Genomic DNA, 13,116 nt, shown 5'->3' on the forward strand with positions numbered 1-13,116 from the left:
GGAGAAACGATCACCACAATAAAATAAGGGAAATCAGAGCTCGTACGGAAAGATGTAAGTGTTCGTTCTTTCTGCGCGCTATACGAGATAGGAGCAACAGAGAACTGTGAAGGTGGTTCGATAAACCCTTTACCAGGCACTTCAATGTGATTTGCAGAGTATCTATGTAGATGTAGACGTACTACTTCTCATTACCTTCGTCTTTCTTCGATTTACTCTCAGTCCATACTCTGTACTCATTAGACTGTTCATTCTATTCAGAAGATCATGTAATTCTTCTTCACTTTCACTCAGGATATCGATGTTATCAGCTAATCGTATCATTGACATCCTTTCACCTTGAATTTTAATTCCTCTCCTGAACCTTTTATTTCCATCATTGCTTCCTCGATGTACGGATTGAAGAGTAAGGGCGAAAGACTACATCCTTGTCTTACACCCTTTTTAATACGAGCACTTCGTTCACTCTTATTATTCCCTATTGGCTGTTGTACATATTGTATATGACTCGTCTCTCCCTATAACATACCCCTATTTTTCTCAGAATTTCGAACATCTTGCACCATTTTACATTGTCGAACACTTTTTCCATTTCGACAAATCTTATGAACGTGTCCATTTTTCTTTAGTCTTGCTTCCATTATTAACCGCAACATCAGAATTGTCTCTCTCGTGCCCTTACCTTTCCTAAAGCCAAACTGATCGTCATCTAGCGCATCCTTAATTTCCTTTTCCATTTTTCTGTGTATTATTTTTGACAGCAACTTGGATGTATGAGCTGTTAAGCTAATTATGCGATCATTCTCGCGCTTGTCAGCTCTTGCCGTCTTCGGAATTGTGTGGATGATGTTTTTCCGGAAGTCAGATAGTATGTCGGCAGATTTATACATTCTACACACCAACGTTAATAGTCATTTTGTTGCCACTTTCCCCAACGATTTTAGAAATTCTAATTGAATGTTATCAATCCCTAATGGTTTATTTGATCTTAGGTCCCCCAAAGCTCTTTTAAATTCTGATTCTAATACCGGGTCCCCTTTCTCTTCTAAATCGATTACTGGTTCTTATTCTGTCACATCCAGTCTTTCCCCTCATAGAGACATTCAATGCATTCTTTCCACCTATCCGCTCTCTCGTCTGCATTTAACAGTGGAATTCCCGTTGCACTCAATGTTATCACCCTTGCTTTTAATGTCACCGAAAGTTGTTTTGACTTTCCTGTATGCTGAGTCCGTCCTTCCGACAAACATTTCTTTCTCTTTGTTTTCACATGTTTCCTGCAGCGGTTTCGTCTTAGCTCCCCTGCACTTACTATTTATTTCATTCCTCAGCGGCATTGATTTCTCTATTCCTGAGTTTCACGGAACATTCCTGTAATTCCTCCTTTCATCGATCAATTGAAGTATTTCTTCTGTTACCCATTGTTTCTTCGCAGTTACTTTCTTTGTACCTATGTTTCGCTTCCCAACTTCTGTGATGGCCCTTTTTAGAGATGCCCATTCCTTCTCAACTGTACTGCCTACTGAGATATTCCTTATTGCTGTATCTATAGTCTTAGAGAACTGCAACCCCATATTCTCCTGTAACCTTTTCTTGTGCTCCTTCCCCTACAACCACATTCCAGTCCACCACGACTATTAGATTTTCATCTACATTTACATATTGTATTACCCTTTCAATATCCTCATACATTTTCTCTATCTCTTCATCTTCTGCTTGCGACGTCGGCATGTATACCTGAAATATCGTTGTCGGTGTTCGTTTGCTGTCGATTCTGATAAGAATAGCCCTATCACTGAACAGTTCTCAGTAACACTCTCTACCCTACCTTCCTATTCATGACAAATCCTACTCCCGTTATACCATTGTCTGCTGGTGTTGATATTACCGTATACTCATATGACCAGAAATCCTTGTCTTCTTTCCACTGTCTTTACTTCACTGACCCCTGCTACATCTAGATTGAGCCTTTGCATTTCACTTTACAGATTTTCTAGTTTACCTGCCACGTTCAAGCTTCTGACATTCCACGCCCCGACTTGTAGAATGTTGTTATTTCGTTGATTATTCAATTTTTTTTCACATGGTAACCTCTCTCTTGACAGTCCCCTCCCGGAATCAGGGTGACAATTATTGAACTATATGAAAAAAAACATATATCAGTTACAAGGTATGGCGTGCACAAACATTATTAAACATGTAAACGTCGCTACTGATATTCGGATTCAGTTTATGACATGTTAGATATGCCTGCCATCCTTGCGATGGTGTGGTGCAGACCATTAGCGAAATTCTGCATGAGCCGCTGAAATGTCGAATCATCGATGCTGTCGAGGACCTCCTGAATGACTGTTTTCAACTCAGAAATGGTTTTGGGCTTATTTCTGTACATCTTGCCTTTAACATAGCCCCACAAAAAAGAGTCGCATGTGATCGGATCCGGAGAATATAGCAGCCAATCGACGCCCATGCCATTGGCCTCTGGATACTCCAGAGCATGAATGCGGTCCCCAAAGTGCTCCTCCAGGACATCTAACACTTTCCTGCTTCGATGAGGTCGAACTCTGGCTTGCATGAACCACATCTTGTCAACATCAGTGTCACATTGGATAATGGGGATGAAATCATCTTCCAAAATCTTCACGTACTGCACGGTAGTCACCGTGCCATCGAGAAATATCGCACCGATTATCCTGTGACTAGACACTGCACACCACACAGCCACTCATTGAGGGCAAGTAGACTTCTCGATCGTGAAACGCGGGTTCTCAGTCCCATAAATGAGCCAATTTTGTTTATTGACGCACAGATCCAAATGAAAGTGGCCTTCGTGGCAAAACCAAACCATACAGTGCATACTATTTCCCATTATGCCTTGCGATTTGAACGTTCTAACGCAAACCATTCAGAAGTTATGACAATTTTATTTCATATAGTTCAATTATTGTCACCTTGTATGTGACATAAATGACCGAATCTTTTGACTGCATTGTCGGGGATGCTTCAATTTTTTACAGTCAAGGGACCATAGCCTTAGTGGGGGAGGGGGCGGGGGAGGGCAGTCAGAAAGCAAATGACAAAGACTTTTTTTCTGTGATATAATTAAAAACTCAGAGTTTTCGTATTTTTTTTCCTTTTGTTGTACCGTGGAACCTAGCTTCTTGCCAAATTTCATGATTCTAGTCAAACGGAAAGTACCCTATAATTTTTGAATGAGAGTGTTTGCGAGTTTGAAAATATATGTCGCAAAGGTTTGTATCTTTTGAATTCATTGACTTACAAGGTTCAGTTTTTTACATCACCAAGGGACCGTACACCTCAGTATGTGACATAAATTTCAATTTGATACGTCTACCCGTTTCCGGGAAAAAGAGTTTTTAACAGTCGAACAGACAGACACGTACTCCCAGCATGCTGGAATAGTTGTGGGTCAATAACTTCTGTTAATCAGTGTAAGAAAGAGCAGTCCAAAATTGCAAATTTTACTTCTTTTGTTGACTCGATGACTAGTTTCGGACCCAGACCTATTTTCAAATCATCGTAACATAGTCAAAAATGGTACTTCCGAAGATGTGAAAACTATGTCAAAAATGTACAACGAATAGTTACAGCACAATAACTGCTCGTTGCACATTTATGACACGGTTTCCACACCATCTTCGGAAATACCATTTTTTCCTGTGTTATGATGATTCGAAAAAAAGGTCTCGACCCGAAACTAGTCTTCCAGTCAATAAAAAAAGTAAAATTTGCAATTTAGGACTGGTTTTTCGTTGTACAGATAGACAGGCGGACGAACAACGAAGCGACCATATAAGGGTTCCGTTTTTACTGATTGAGGTACGGAACCATAAAAACACATATTTTCTGATACAGCGATTTCTGGAAATGGGAGATTTAAGAAGACTGTACCACCTAAGAATGCTAGGAAATGACGAAGACCTGATTGCAAAAAGGACGTAAAGGGTAAAGAGTGCGCGCAGGGACCATGGTACAAAGTATTGTTGCTTTAGTAGATATGTCATAAGCTGCCTTTTGAAACTGGAAATATTATTCAGTTCTTTAACTCAGTGAGGAAGATTATTCCAGAGTCGGCTTCCTGATACTGAAAGGGACTTCGACGAAGTGGCTGAACGATGAAGTGGGTCAGAAGGGATTTTGCTCTGGTGGGAGTGGCTATTTTTGCCATGTTGTTCATACAAGAGCGTTATGAGAGAGGAGACATATGATGGACAGTGCAGGTTGATAAAGACTACAGACGAGACAGAGTTTGGCAGTCTGTGCGCTTGCCTGGACGCAGCCAGGATAGCTGTGCATGTGATGGTGAAATATGATCAGAGAGTCGAACGTGATGAAGACATTGTAGAGGTGCCACGTGCTGAAGTGCCGTCCTCTACGTCCACAGATTACGTTTCCGCAGTCTCTCCAGCGTCACTTGCTGCGATGCACTGGCATCAGGTGGTAAATTATAGATCGCGTAGGCTACGGTGGCCTATGCGCAGTGACCTTTTTCCTGCAAATTGCTGGGCGAAATCATTCGTTTGTTCAGAAGTCGAGGCCGACAAGTGTTTTCCACCTTTCGGCCGGTCAGCGACGACAGAAAAAATAGCTCTGAGCACTGTGGAACTTAACATCTACGGTCATCAGTCCCCTAGAATTTAGAACTACTTAAACCTAACAAACCTAAGGACATCACACAACACCCAGTCATCACGAGGCAGAGAAAATCCTTGACCCCGCAGGGAATCGAACTCGGGAATCCGGGCGCCGGAAGCGAGAACGCTACCGCACGACCACGACTGCGGACACCAGCGACGACAGAATCGAGGCGCGCACCCTCAATCTTTCTCAAACGATTTTACAGAAAATATTCGGTATAAAACCTTCATTTTTGCTTTGCTTGTATATCAGGTTCGCTAATGGTCATACACTCCTGGAAATTGAAATAAGAACACCGTGAATTCATTGTCCCAGGAAGGGGAAACTTTATTGACACATTCCTGGGGTCAGATACATCACATGATCACACTGACAGAACCACAGGCACATAGACACAGGCAACAGAGCATGCACAATGTCGGCACTAGTACAGTGTATATCCACCTTTCGCAGCAATGCAGGCTGCTATTCTCCCACGGAGACGATCGTAGAGATGCTGGATGTAGTCCTGTGGAACGGCTTGCCATGCCATTTCCACCTGGCGCCTCAGTTGGACCAGCGTTCGTGCTGGACGTGCAGACCGCGTGAGACGACGCTTCATCCAGTCCCAAACATGCTCAATGGGGGACAGATCCGGAGATCTTGCTGGCCAGGGTAGTTGACTTACACCTTCTAGAGCACGTTGGGTGGCACGGGATACATGCGGACGTGCATTGTCCTGTTGGAACAGCAAGTTCCCTTGCCGGTCTAGGAATGGTGGAACGATGGGTTCGGTGACGGTTTGGATGTACCGTGCACTATTCAGTGTCCCCTCGACGATCACCAGTGGTGTACGGCCAGTGTAGGAGATCGCTCCCCACACCATGATGCCGGGTGTTGGCCCTGTGTGCCTCGGTCGTATGCAGTCCTGATTGTGGCGCTCACCTGCACGGCGCCAAACACGCATACGACCATCATTGGCACCAAGGCAGAAGCGACTCTCATCGCTGAAGACGACACGTCTCCATTCGTCCCTCCATTCACGCCTGTCGCGACACCACTGGAGGCGGGCTGCACGATGTTGGGGCGTGAGCGGAAGACGGCCTAACGGTGTGCGGGACCGTAGCCCAGCTTCATGGAGACGGTTGCGAATGGTCCTCGCCGATACCCCAGGAGCAACAGTGTCCCTAATTTGCTGGGAAGTGGCGGTGCGGTCCCCTACGGCACTGCGTAGGATCCTACGGTCTTGGCGTGCATCCGTGCGTCGCTGCGGTCCGGTCCCAGGTCGACGGGCACGTGCACCTTCCGCCGACCACTGGCGACCACATCGATGTACTGTGGAGACCTCACGCCCCACGTGTTGAGCGATTCGGCGGTACGTCCACCCGGCCTCCCGCATGCCCACTATACGCCCTCGCTCAAAGTCCGTCAACTGCACATACGGTTCACGTCCACGCTGTCGCGGCATGCTACCAGTGTTAAAGACTGCGATGGAGCTCCGTATGCCACGGCAAACTGGCTGACACTGACGGCGGCGGTGCACAAATGCTGCGCAGCTAGCGCCATTCGACGGCCAACACCGCGGTTCCTGGTGTGACCGCTGTGCCGTGCGTGTGATCATTGCTTGTACAGCCCTCTCGCAGTGTCCGGAGCAAGTATGGTGGGTCTGACACACCGGTGTCAATGTGTTCTTTTTTCCATTTCCAGGAGTGTAGTTATTGTGATATTTACATGAAAGTAAGACTGCGCGAAATTCGGAAAAGTGTGCCATGAGAAATAGGGTCACTATGATTTTGCGTTTGATGCAGATTACATAATACGCGGTAGCATATGAAATTTAGCTAACATAATGAATTTTTCTTTAGACTTGGGTAGAGGTAGCTATCTGTCCACGATCTCGAGAAAATTGATCTGATGTGGCTGACTCATTTGCGATCGTGCCGCGCCAGCGATAAAGCCAGAGTGAAATATCCACAATATTCCTCATATTTCATAAATGGTTTCAAATATCGAAATGAGATTTTGGAAAATGATATCACGCAAAGAGGAGATTATGTTACCATATCGTCATTATATACAGCTTCATTACATACCCTGTTATTCCAATAAATACATACTTTTTTGGTGAAATGACGTAATTTTTAAGGGCCATTGTTGCCGATGAAATGAGAAATGCTATGGGTTTTGGAACAACATAAGGTGAAGAAGTTACAGGTCTGGTTTTTTTTTTTTTTTTTTTTTTTTTCAGAGTATGTGCTTCTTACATAAGCTACTGACTTTACTTTTCCTCAGTTCCTCATTTAATAAACTTAATAAACCACTGTTTCAGAATTCTCACACAGTTGTGTCTGCACATCTTAGTGAGGTGAGACAGTGTAAATTCCGCTGTGTTTTGGCAAAAGAAGCAAATTTTGACTTGGCAGTCAGAGGGATGTATAGGTTTTACTCAGTATTTGCCACTCATGACGCTTCTCTGAAAATTACGAATGGTTAACAAGTCAGGCGAAAACAAATCGCTGCGTTTTCTGCGGAATTCTTTTTAGATACTAACGAAAGCAGAGGTGACAGTAGATCTCTTTGAATGGTCATCAAGCAAGTATATTTTCCAAAAATTTGAGCGTAGGCTTCAGTTTAGAACGACATTTCTCCTACAATGTTCTGAGCGACCCCCACCACTGCTGCACTCCCCACGCTTCCCCATCCGACTGCGCATCAAGCGGTCACCGCATTTTCCGCTCACTATATGTTATGTCCCTCTCTGTGCTCTTTCTTTATTTAGTACACTCTTCCTTGCATTGCTAAGTACACGTCTCTGTTGAAATTTTTACTACATAGGCTAGTTTCCACTGCCTTTGTAATCACAAGTGCAAATAGCTCGAAGTTTTGGTCAGAAACCTAGTACAATCAAACTGTCATTTTTTTTTAATTTCTGTAATTAGTATGATGCTGATGTTCAACACAGCTACGGCAATAGCTGTATAGACTGCCACAAGCTTCTTCAGCAATATTCCCAGGAAACACAGGGTATTTCAAAACTATTTTTACAATTTGAATCACGTGTATTTCTTTTGATCAAGTGTTTTTCAGAAGTGGTGGTTGATAGAAATGTGCGGCTAGCAGCATAATATTTAGACAAAAGTAAAGTTCTTTTTCTTTCAATTTAATTATTGACGAAATTGAAGATAATACATCACCAACATATGGCACAGTGTGTGAAATGGTCGACAGAGATCAGTTCTGACACCCAGGTCCGGCAGAACGTCCGGACATTTTACAGAAGTACACCATCATAACGTCCGACAGTGTACCTGAGGGACAAGGAATTGTGAAGAGAACAAGTCCCAGACATCCGAGCACGAACGATGCAGTTGTGAAACGCATGCAAGGGGAATTTATCCGCAACCCAACGAAATCAATACGTCAGTCTGTGCAGCTATCACCAACCACTGCGCACAGGGTGCTACGCAAGAGAATGCAGTTTTATCAATGCAGTGCACAGCTGATTCACGTGACCTGATGACTGGTCAAAGCACAAAGCATTTGCAACTAACATTATGGGTCGCATCGACCATGACCAATGTTGTTTTTTCATGGATGAAGATTGCTTTCATGTGTCCAGAAAGACAAACGGATCCAGTGTGAGAATCTGGGACCCTGAGAATCCCACTTTAACATGCAAATTGTTTATGGCAGCTGGAAGCTGAAATAGTACATAGATTTTCGTAAGAATTTTTCTGGTTTTGGATGTCTGGAATCGCTCTCGTAAGATCTGAATCGCTTAGACATGCGCGCGCAGGTGATCTTTGCTCTATAAAGATGCGCGCCAGATTTATCTGTTGAACGCGAGGAGAGAAGACGAGTCAGGCAGTTCAGCAATGGTGTTAGACTTCAGGAGTCGAGTGTAATTTATTTACAGTAAGCAGCAAGCAAAGGAGAGTTCTGGGAATTATATTAGGAATTAATCGAATTTTTATTGTGGAGAGGAAAAGAATTGATTTTTACATTTTTCTGATTACACAGGTATTGATTAATTTTATTTTATTTGTGGCAGTGGTTTGATAATGCAGCGCTTTTGGTTCTTCAGATGCCTAGATCAGGAATCTTTTTGCTTTTCATTTTTTTTGTTTTATCGATCTCTGTGAGAAAAATAGATTTAAGAAAAAGATTTTGGAATTTTGTTTAAGGAAAGGTTACACATGTGAAGTTAACTTTTGTAGTTCTTGAATTATTGTTCCATGATTTCAGAGAAAGTTTAACCTTTATTGGAGTTTCATTGAATGTTGTTACGTCAAATGATACGTGACAGCTACTGAGTTCATTTAACCTAGAGTCATTGTCCACATACCAAGAGCCACGTAATTTTCAATTTAACACCGTCATCAAAAATTATGAGCTAAAACGATAGCAATGTTTTTAGATAATACATTATACCTCAGCATATCTCGGTAGTTAGATTTTGCAGCTCTGTAATCGAGAAGCGTTATAACTATGAGATCAGTTTGAACGGCGTTATCCAGTGCGACACAAGTAAGACCAATAGTGCAGAGAACAAATCCTTTTTTTTTAATTAAATTTCACAGGGAGCAAATTTAGTTTCAAAGTAAGCAGGTTTCCATCAAAGTTCGTGGACAGATTTTTTTATAACGATAAGATTCAGACAGGGAATGATTTTCTCAGAATTCTAGTAGTTACATTTCTCTACGTATTCTCGCAGGAATACTGTCTCCAAGAGTCTCCAACAGTTAACGTTACGCAAGCTATCAGCTTTATGATCTGATATACGCAACATTCGAAACAGGAAGCCCAAGGATTAGCACTGAACATATAATTTAGCATTAAAAACAGTAGCTACATTACAGATACACTTTCACTAAAATAAATTTAAACGGATAATTTTCATTGGGCAATCCTGCCATGATATTTTTTATTTAGAGAAAGTAGAAAGGTATGCACAGACTACAGTTTATAAGACCATCAAACTTTCTCCTAAGCGCTTGAGTAGTGGGCATTATATTTACAAGAATTTCTTTTCACTCTTATACACATTCCTGGAAAAGAGAATATTGTTGCTGATGCCTTTTCATGATCTCTTGGCGATTCACAGACTGCTTCATCCACAGAATTCTGTCACTCCAATTTCAGACTTCTACACAAAGAACAGGTCGTTTTCGAAAATATTATTGGTCTGCTTTAAAGGAAACTCCAAAAGAACAAGATAAAGATCCTATGTGGAAGTATATCAAGCACATTTTGCGAGACGCAAACAACATTTAGACGTTATTATTTGGTTTTTAACTACAGTCGTTTGAAATGTGAGAAGCCTGACAGCGATGCATCGCATGTTTGCATTCCGCGTGATTTGGTCAACGATATGGTTTGGTACATTCATTTTAGTGATGAGCGCTATGGAACGAGAAAACGATTTAACATACGTCTTTAGACCTCTTCCTCTATCAATATGGAAAAATTCATTCCACATGCTCTGACCAAATGTAAACTTTGTTAGAAAGCAAAAACATCCACTGCTTCACATTTTGCTCAGCTATACCAAATCATTCTATTCAAACTGAGTCATTTAGCAGCCGTGGACCTCTATGGATCCGTTACAAAAAGCAGACAATGTTTTTTTACGTTTTGGTGGCAGTAGAACTAATATCAAAATTTGTCCCTTTTATACCACTTCATAAAGTGACGGAGAAATATTTCTGCAGCATTTACCAAGGATTTTTTAAGAGAAGTCGGACATGTAGAAAAAGTTATCTCTGACAATGGACCTCAGCTGCTTTTGCCTCTTTGGATATGTACATTGAAAAATAGAAAAATTACATCAGTTTTCATTTTCCAGCAGCATCCTTCTTCCAACGGATGTGAAGGACTCTTGAATGAAATGGAAAAATTATGCAACTTATACGTCAAAAAAAGGACACAGAAAGGAAACAGTCCATTCAATCTTTCAGGACACAATAAATTCCTTACCTAACGATTACACTTTACTCTCTCCCCATTTGGTACTGAAAAGTGAGCAACTGTCTGACAAAACCAGAGAAACATAACCTTTTCGAAAGTCTCAATACATAGGACATCACGAAATTGCTGTAATAACTCTTAAAAACATAAAACAGGCAGCAGAGAAGAGAAAACGGCTACAGAAGTGTAGATGAAGCAATACAAAATTCAAATTAGATCAAACGGTTATGGTTTTCTATCACCCGTTATCACGCAAACCAAAGAACAAGTTTCACTAATTCTTCTTAACCTATAAAAACAACGGGCGATTTAGTAATCAACAAATAGCTCACCAGATGCGACTGCAATCGAAAAATAGTGCACAAAGCATTATTGTGGTCTACACCACATTTCCAGTGTAAGACATTTCGGAGAATTATTCTTTGGGCATTTTTTCTTCTAAGTCAGTACACATTACTTAGCATAATCATGTTGTGACACGCGATTTTCGCATTGACGAGTGGTTTGTTGCAAATGTGTAGAAATAAAGTCATGAGCCATTTCATAGGCTCTGAGCACTATGGGACTTAACTGCTGAGGTCATCAGTCCCCTAGAACTTAGAACTACTTAAACCTAACTAACCTAAGGACATCACACACAACCATGCCCGAGGCAGGATTCGAATCTGCGACCGTAGCGGTCACGCGGTTCCAAACTGAAGCGCCTAGAACCGCACGGCCACACCGGCCGCCGAGCCATTTCATACCATGTATGCGTAGATCGTAATATTTTTCCCATGTATAAGGTAGAAGAGGTTGACCACTTCTTTGTATTTCTTTCCCTTAACGTAGTTTTGTTAGTATAATGTTCGTTACTCACACAGGTATAAATTAGAGTGTCGCTAATAATGAAACTTTCTAGCGGTGTACGTCACACAAAGATTCTGGCAAAACTACATTGCAAAAAAGAAGCAGCAACTTTCAGTGAAGCAGAAAAGCGTAATGGCACCTAACTATGAGTGTTGGTTGGTAACATCGAGTATCGTGTAAAGCAACGGATTTTTTCTTACAGGCTGTCACTCTGAATTGTGCAACAATTAGACGGTATTTGGCAAATGTCGTACAGTGTGCAATTGTAGAAGAGATAGAGAAGTTTTGTTGTTTATTACTAACTGGAGGAGCTTTCTTATTTTCAGCACAGATCACTGAACATAATAGGTCTAATACCGAGTAAGAAATAGAAATGTAACGTCATAAGAGCTTTTTTGAGTAATATGTAGTATGTGATGGAAGTAATTATGAGTTTATGATGATAATTGGATGACATGATAAAGTTGATGATTTTGTGGGTTTATGAATTGTGACTTTGATGAGATATGTTTTAAGATTTCAGGAGATATGAAATGGCGGTAAGGATTTTACGGATTACGTGATGTAGTGCACACCTTGAATTGTTGTGGTTTAGTGCTTTTTGTCTGAGCTTGGAGATTTCTTGTAAAAATTTGTTGCTTTATTTGACACAATGTGAGGAGAAATTTTTCGTCTGTAATCAGTTTTTTGTGTGCGTAGTGATGTTTTATGAGAAATGAAATTTCTGTTCATGTGCTTGATTTGACAACTTTTTAGTTTTGCTTGACCTAACAACTTTCCTTTCTCACTAACCAAGTTAATGACTTTTTTACTTTTTCAGCTCTGCTTACCAAACTTACATATGTTTACTATAAATTTAGCACAGCTTTATCTTATACATGTATAGCTGTAAGGCAGTTTTGGGTAACACTCTGTCTTTCTTGCATTTGGCACAGGCTAAGCATTTTTAGATGATGATAATGACAACCTTTGGCCGCATTTTCACTTTCATTATGTTTTGTGATGGACTACTGACGGATGCTTTAATGTGATTAATCTCTTTTGACAGGTACAACAATAATTTCGTACGCAAACCTTTATTTTCTTCCTTTATCCACTTTCCTTCTGTATACTTGCTTGATCTAAAAAATTTTTAAGAAATGGTATTATGTTCTACGACTAGTGTACATGGTGAGCAAGACAACCTTAAGGAAGCTATTTTGACAGGTATTTGTACGATAATGCTATGATTTTTTCTCAATTCGTGTTTGTATGCATACAATGTTTCACTCATATTTTCTTACCCACATAACCGTGTACCACAGATGTAACGAATATGTTTGCATGTTACTGTGCATCCTTTATGGTAACTTGTCAAATGTAGCTGTATATTATGGACTGTTCTTCAATCCTGCCACCAAACACATTCTCTTATGGTAACTTACTTTAACTGTTTGTTTTCGAGACTTATTGAAAGACACACACATTTAAATTTTTATTGTAGCTAACGTATTTACTCGTTTGTAACAGTGTTTGTCTATGATGTATTATGCCGACTCAGAACATTCATGGCAGTATTTAAGTACACTCTCCTGCGCTGCGAGACATTCACACAATGAATGGAATTTTTCTTTACAACAATGATATATTTGATTACTTCAAGTTGATTATGCATTTATTTCA

This window comes from Schistocerca nitens, chromosome 1 (assembly GCF_023898315.1).
Source record: "Schistocerca nitens isolate TAMUIC-IGC-003100 chromosome 1, iqSchNite1.1, whole genome shotgun sequence".
NCBI classification, from domain to species: Eukaryota; Metazoa; Arthropoda; class Insecta; order Orthoptera; family Acrididae; genus Schistocerca; species Schistocerca nitens.